Source organism: Panulirus ornatus, chromosome 46, assembly GCF_036320965.1.
Source record: "Panulirus ornatus isolate Po-2019 chromosome 46, ASM3632096v1, whole genome shotgun sequence".
Classification (NCBI taxonomy): domain Eukaryota; kingdom Metazoa; phylum Arthropoda; class Malacostraca; order Decapoda; family Palinuridae; genus Panulirus; species Panulirus ornatus.
In genome coordinates this window covers 5,729,228-5,736,727 of record NC_092269.1, presented here as the reverse complement: position 1 = coordinate 5,736,727, position 7,500 = coordinate 5,729,228, and positions in this window count along the sequence as shown.

The following is a 7,500-nucleotide window of genomic DNA, read 5'->3' as shown; positions in this document are numbered from 1 at the left end:
ACCCCACGTAGACAGCTCAAGCTCCATCACCCACACGTAGACAGCTCAAGCTCCATCACCCACACGTAGACAGCTCAAGCTCCATCACCCACACGTAGACAGCTCAAGCTCCATCACCCACACTAGACAGCTCAAGCTCCATCACCCACACGTAGACAGCTCAAGCTCCATCACCCACACGTAGACAACTTGGCTGTATCATAAGAGGGACGTCTACGAAGTTCACGTTCAAGATATTCCACACAGTTTCGAAAATACTGAGGGCGCAAGTGAGAGTTCCCGGCCGTATTTTCAATATCCGGACGTAATTACCTCCGGCCACGAACTTTCTATTCGAATATGCCTTCTTTCAATCTCTCTTTCGTCATTACAGAAAGGGAGGAGGAGGGGGGTGAAATATAGCGAAGCCATGACGGGCTTTTCCCTCCGGGCGGATTTGCATGTTGCAAAATCCAGAATAGCACAGACAGGCGCACACACACACACACACAAACACACACACACACACGGACACACATTCCACTTCTCAAAACAAGACCATTCACGGTAGCATTTATAATCTCAGCCAAACACAATTTCAGAGCCAACTCTCTCTCTCTCTCTCTCTCTCTCTCTCTCAATCTCTGAAGCTGGAAAAATTTTTTTTCTTTTGTTTTTTTTTTGGAGTGGGGGAGGCCCGCCGTGTACAAACATTCCCACATATGGGACATGAATTACCCACAGTCAACCATTCCATCAGCGTATAGGGGGAATGGGAGATATGGGACCATGAGATCCATGACTGACCCCCTCCCTCCCTCTCTTTCTCTCCCCACAACCTAACTATGTTATCTGCACGTCTATTCCATTGGCAGGGTAAATAACAGACAGACCCCCCCCCCGACCAGGACCAAAATAGTCTGTCCTGATATTGGAAACTGACGGTACACTTGAACTTACGCGTCTACGGCAGCATGGGGAGAGAGAAGAGAGAGAGAGAGAGAGAGAGAGAGAGAGAGAGAGAGAGAGAGAGAGAGAGAGAGAGAGAGAGAGAGAGAGAGAGACATTCGCCAAAACCCTTTCAAAAAAACAAGGAAAAAAAATTCATCACGTTTTCCGCAAAGTCAATTTTTTCCCCCTCCCGAAAACCGATAATTTTTTTTTTTCCCTGACCGAGTTTCTCACGGGAAGCCACACTGGCTGCCTTCATAAAGCCAACGGCGTTGATGAACCCCGGCTCCACCACCAACACCAGGGAATAGCCTTCTCCAGGTACACCAAGTGCCAAGCCAACTCAGTGGCTGTCTATCATCCACGGAGGGTTGGATGTGGGGCATACGGTTCAATCTCAATGTTTCCTTTCCATCAAAAAGAAATGAATTACGGAGTTGCGCAGCATGCGTGGACGACATCCAGAGACCTACACACACACACACACAATGCTGTGTGGAAATCATAGTATGCTGGGGGGGCATAGGCTGAGGCAAGCATAGGATGCACAGTGTGTACAACAGAGTGGTTGAACGGTATATAAAAAGAGGGAGACAACCACAAGGAGGCACAGTGTGTACAACGAGGACAGTAGTCTGGGCGGAGGGCACATTGCTAAGGTGGGTGCGTGTATGCAAGCACAGATCATACAGCAGAGACAATACATCGATACAATAGGGAAGGCAGTGTAGCGGTGAGGTTGGCGAAGAAGCCCCCCCAACAGACAGCAAGGTTGTTTCAAGACAAGCTCTCCCTGAGCCGGTCTTACAATGGACGTAACAAACACCGCCGAAGCTCATACGTCCAGCTTCCACACTGCCTTCCCTCCCATCCATGGAAAGTGACACAATACGTCAAGTTTCTAATCATTATAAAAGTCGCTTACGCAAGAGGTATCGAAACCGTGAAAAATCCCCCACGGTCTCCATGAATATCGGGCCAGCTCAATATCCGCTCCCTTTTTTTGAAAACTCTTTCGAAAATATCGACGAATATCGGAAAAGGATCTTGGGAAGCAAACCGGTCAGCAAGCTTAACCAAAAAATGACCTTGACAAAGATAACATTCGGCAACAGCAAGGTCTGCTAAGTATCACTGGACAAGATAACAAAATAACCAAGACACTGAAAACATTTTGGTAGGACGGTCACGCCGGCCAGGTCACACATAATGTGCTTCACAAAGATCACAATGAAAACGAAGTTCTACAGTGATCATCATACATAATATACGACTTGATCCGCAATAATGAATGACTGGAGTTCGATCTTTTAAACAAAATCCTTACATAAAGCCACTGAAGAAATCACTTGAGAAAAACTCCAACACATACAACATCGGCAAACTTTTTGTAGCCACAGAATCTAAATTGGCTCATTTCCTCTGCGAAGATCAATCCGAAGTAATCGAACATAAAGATATCATCAACTCGTAACAATTATCATTTACGTTATCATAAAGCGAGAGGAGAGACCACGGGCTCCCGTACACCAGCAGTGTTAAGCGTTGATAACGCACGGGACTACAAGGGTTCGAATCCACGGTCGTCCCACAGTCAACCTAGCTGTTCGTCCTCCCCACGGGGACTGAACGATTAAATATGTGAACCTGGCTAAGTACGAGAGATAGCCATGAATATGGCACTTAGTTCCCCGTGCCGTCTACGCTGCCATAAAACGTGTGTGTGGGAGTAGTATTCAATTGCTAAGTACGATGCGAGAAATTTGCATCTTCTGGCTCTGAATGGGAAAAATTAACAATAAAAGCCGAAGGTGGAAGAATGGCTCGCAAATGTCAAGGGGAGAGGGGGGTTGGGTGAAGTCACTTCACTTTCCATGCCACACGGCACAGAAAGTGAGTCAGAGAGAGAGAGAGAGAGAGAGAGAGAGAGAGAGAGAGAGCAGCAGCCCGAACCAGCAATATCCCGAAGCCCACGGGGCTGGACGTGTCAAACACTTTAGATGGTGAAAGACACAGGATAACAACACGTCATCTCATAACCGATGGTGTATCTTTCAAGTCGTTTAACGTAAACTTGAGCGAACATGTTCTCAACTCATTTAACACAAAATCTACTTAGATAAACTTCCCTCACAAACCGTGTCCAAAAACTACCTGTCTCGTAGATTTCCCCCTAGGTAAGCCATTAACCACAATACCTAGCATACATTTCCCCCCTCACAAGTTACGGAATATCTGCTACACAATTTACTTCAAATAAACTTAGCGAAGTACTTTACCATCTCAGGTCATCCGAGTGATGCGAGTACGTCACTCCATCTTACTAAGCTTAGTCAGGTCAATGTGGCTACCGTCTAGTATATTACTTACCTGAAAAGAAAGAAAGAAACACACATTACAAACATATATTACACCTTGAATCACTTATCAAATATGTCTCGGTACATATGATCGATACGATGTTCTAGTCTTCTATGCAGTTTCGACAAATACAATGGATCTTTCTTGTTTTCTTCATGGCTGAACGTACGATCATCATCATTGCAATGGAAAATGTAACTTAAAAATTCATATACGAAGCAAGGTCCACACGGTCAACTGACAAGAGATCCAATATAGATGTAATGACAAAATGTCTTTTGAAATGATATCATGACAATCGAGCATCTATGAAATACGTAATTAAAGAGTTAAAGAATAGAATGACAGTTTCAATGTATTTGCCACTATCAAACACGAAGAATTAGATGCAATGTGAAATCTATTGTACCATTTACAGGATGTGGTGGTCAAATATACGTGACATCATAAGAAATAATTCCTATCTATTGATGTAGATGTAATTACCTAGTTTATTACAAGAATAACTTAATTATGTACATAAAATAAAAGAGTCATCCACTTTTTAAAAAACGACGCTATAACATTTCTTTCCAAGTGGGTTTTTAAAACCCACTTAAGCTTTGTGAGGCCAAAAAGAAGAAAAAAAAATTCCCAATAATTAAAGAAAACGGAGTACAGGCTACACTAACCTTGGCCAACTTGGGTACGACTCTGTTAAATGTATATTTTTCTTTCTTTCTTTTTGTTCATGACTGAGGCAGAGCTGTGAACACAATGGACCTAAGCGCAGGTCATGTTTTACAGACACCTAACCTAACCTAACCTAATTTCATTTTCAGCCCAGCTGGGTTCAAGTTTCGCGAGACAATGAATATTCATTTGGGAGGTTGACGAGGCATGTCGTGAATATAATTACTGATTACGTACGCGAGAAATCTATTTAGAAGGGATATGACGACACGTGCACACAGGCGAGACCATTTGTTTTTCCATGATGGTTTGAGGCGAGGGGCACATCCCGGGGCATGTAATCGCCACCCAAAAAAAAAAAAAAAAGGAAAAATGGGTCGTTAACCTCAAGGGTCGTACCGTCGTGCTCATACGGTCGTTCATTCGTGCTCAAGGGGTCGTTCGTACGTGGATACGACGGTACGACCTCCTGACATACAATGGTACGACTCCTAAGCAAGACTTTACGACCATGGATTATACAGTGTATATGCTTTGACCATGACCGTCTTTAAATGGGGGTTGGATACGATAGGCCTGCACCCCAACCCTGAGGGAGGTCAGGTCAAAGGTCACGCTACCATGCCCATGGGTTACCGTACCTTTGCGTGCTCAAGAGATTAAGGGACTTAAAGTCTAATTTCTAGTGGTTGAGATCAAGATACTTAAGTTAATCTTTATTGTATGGGGGGAGGAGGGGAAGGAATGTGGAAAGGAAGAGTGAGGGAAATGTAGAGTTAAGTTAGACTACATAATCTATTTCCAGTTCTTCTAATGAAGCATCAGTCAGTGGTGCCGTCTCAATACATATATACATATTTCCCCCCGTACCTTTCCCTCGTAACCCCAAAACACACAGAAATTGAATATCAATATCCAATACAGCGAGAAATGGTTTTTCTTTTCTCTTTCTTCGGACAGTAGCCGATATAAGGCTTCCAACCGTTCCCATCTGCATATCGAGAAATGATGGCTACACATCCACGTATGTATGTATAATATATATATATATATATATATATATATATATATATATATATATATATATATATATATATTCCTATGACTCCAGGGGGAAAATGAAACACGATAAGTTCCCAAGTGCACTTTCGTGTAATAATCACATCATCAGGGGAGACACAAGAGAGAAATATAACAGTCAGTTGATATACATCGAAGAGACGAAGCTAGGACGCCCCAATATATAATATATATATATATATATATATATATATATATATATATATATATATATAGCGTTAATGGGATGACCTTGATTAGGGCCTCAGCTGCCCGTGCCGTCCAAGCTAACACACAGGACAAAAAATAAAGTGTTCGCACAGACCCTCACGGTGGCCCATTCCCAAGGGATGGGACCCTACAGTGGCCCATTCCCATGGGGGTTCGGCGGTCACAGAATGCCATGCACAGAGTCCCATGTCTCGCGAACATCCCTCGACAACCTAGCTCCTAACCACACCGCATCTCAAAGAGTCACAGATAAACACCAATATTCACGACACTATAACATCTTTCACGACACTATAACATCTTATATATATCTATCCATCTACATATCTTTCCTACATATACTATGTATCTTACCTGCCATGTGCATTTCGCATTCATCGTCAGTCATTCCTTAGGGCAAAACATCTCTCAAAATGGATCGTTCGAACGGAAAGTTGTGGAAAGTGGCCAGAGCATCAGTTCGAGCGGGCCAACCCTTCCACGTCAAGGGTAAGCTACCCAACATCTGACCATTACAGCGGCAAGCATGCATAACGGGGCTTTAATAGCACCCTTATGGGGTTAAATTTGAGGCTCGTGTAGGCGAGTTACACAGCTATCAACTTCCATTTCTACCAAGTAGGGCGATGGCTGACGAAGCCTTCATGCGCCATGGAATGTCTGAGAGAAGAAAAATTCAAATACTAAACCATTTAAAGTCATACTCTCAAAAAAAAAAAAAAAAAAAGAGAAAAACATTACAAAATGACAAAAAAAAAAATGATCAAACGACATGCTATTTCCTAATAATTTTTTCAATTTTTTTCTTAAATTTCCAGTGAAAAATTACAATTGGTTATGGATACATAAACATACTGTACTGTGAATGTGTTTAATTAGTGTTTACTGATACGAGACATCCACAAAACAGCATTAAGCACTACCTATCTGGCCTTAATACACATGTTAGCGTTATCTTCATAGACTCGACTCGAAAGGTGTGTGTGTGTGAGCGTGTGTGTGTGTCTAGCCACAGTTTCTGCCTACTCATGAGCCATCGACACCCTGCCCTACTGTCGATAAGCCTCCTCCTGCCGACCTCGAGTCGACTCACTCTCTCTTCCAGCTGATCTGCAATCGACAACACCATCCCATGCTAATCCTGCAGTCGACACATCCACCTAGGCTGCTCCTGCAGTCGACACACCCACCCAGACTGATCCTGCAGTCGACACACCCACCCAGGTTGATCCTGCAGTCGACAGACCCACCCAGGTTGATCCTGCAGTCGACACGTCCACCCAGGCTGATCCTACAGTCGACACACCCACCCAGGCTGATCCTGCAGTCGACACACCCTATTCTCCTGCCCTGTGGTCGACACACCCATCCCTGCTGACAATCCTGTCGACAGGGCACTTAAAACCAGTCCACTGCTCGACTCCACCCCAAGCCAGTCGGGCTGACCACCAACCTCTCGACCCCAGTACATAAAATTACGACCTTCCCCACCCTAACAACCCCCCCCCCCCCCACCACCGTCATCTGACCCCATCCATAAACCAGACCCTTAATGGAACCACCCCCCAGACCCTTATCCCGGCCTTCACAGCCACTGAAGCGTACGGTTAACATCTGATATCCGCGGGTAATTCGGATACTAACGAGACCTGGCAAGCACAGTTCGTACCTCCAAAAAAAAAGAAAAAAGAAAGAAGTTAATAAAAGGTATTTAAAAAAAAAAAGAAGTTAATAAGGGCATATTTAAAGAAAAAGAAGTTAATAAAGGCATTTAAAGGGAAAAAGAAGTTAATAAAGGCATTTAAAGAAAAAGAAGTTAATAAAGGCATTTAAGGAAAAGTAGTTAATAAAGGCATTTAAAGAAAAAGTAGTTAATAAAGGCATTTAAAGAAAAAGAAGTTAATAAAGGCATCTAAAGAAAATGAAGTTAATAAAGGCATTTAAAGAAAAAGTAGTTAATAAAGGCATTTAAAGAAAAAGTAGTTAATAAAGGCATTTAAAGAAAAAGAAGTTAATAAAGGCATTTAAAAAAAATGCGCATGTTATATCCACCAATACAATCTCTCTAAACTACAACATTGAAAAAAAATACATACAATGATTAAAAAAGGATGAGGCTATGAAACGGAATCTCTGTAGTACGTAAATGTACAGGAATTAAGTACATAAATCATATGAAATATTCTAAAAGCTGGTGTTCACAGCCAAATAACTTTAGCAAACCACGGGACCTTGATCTCTCTGCAT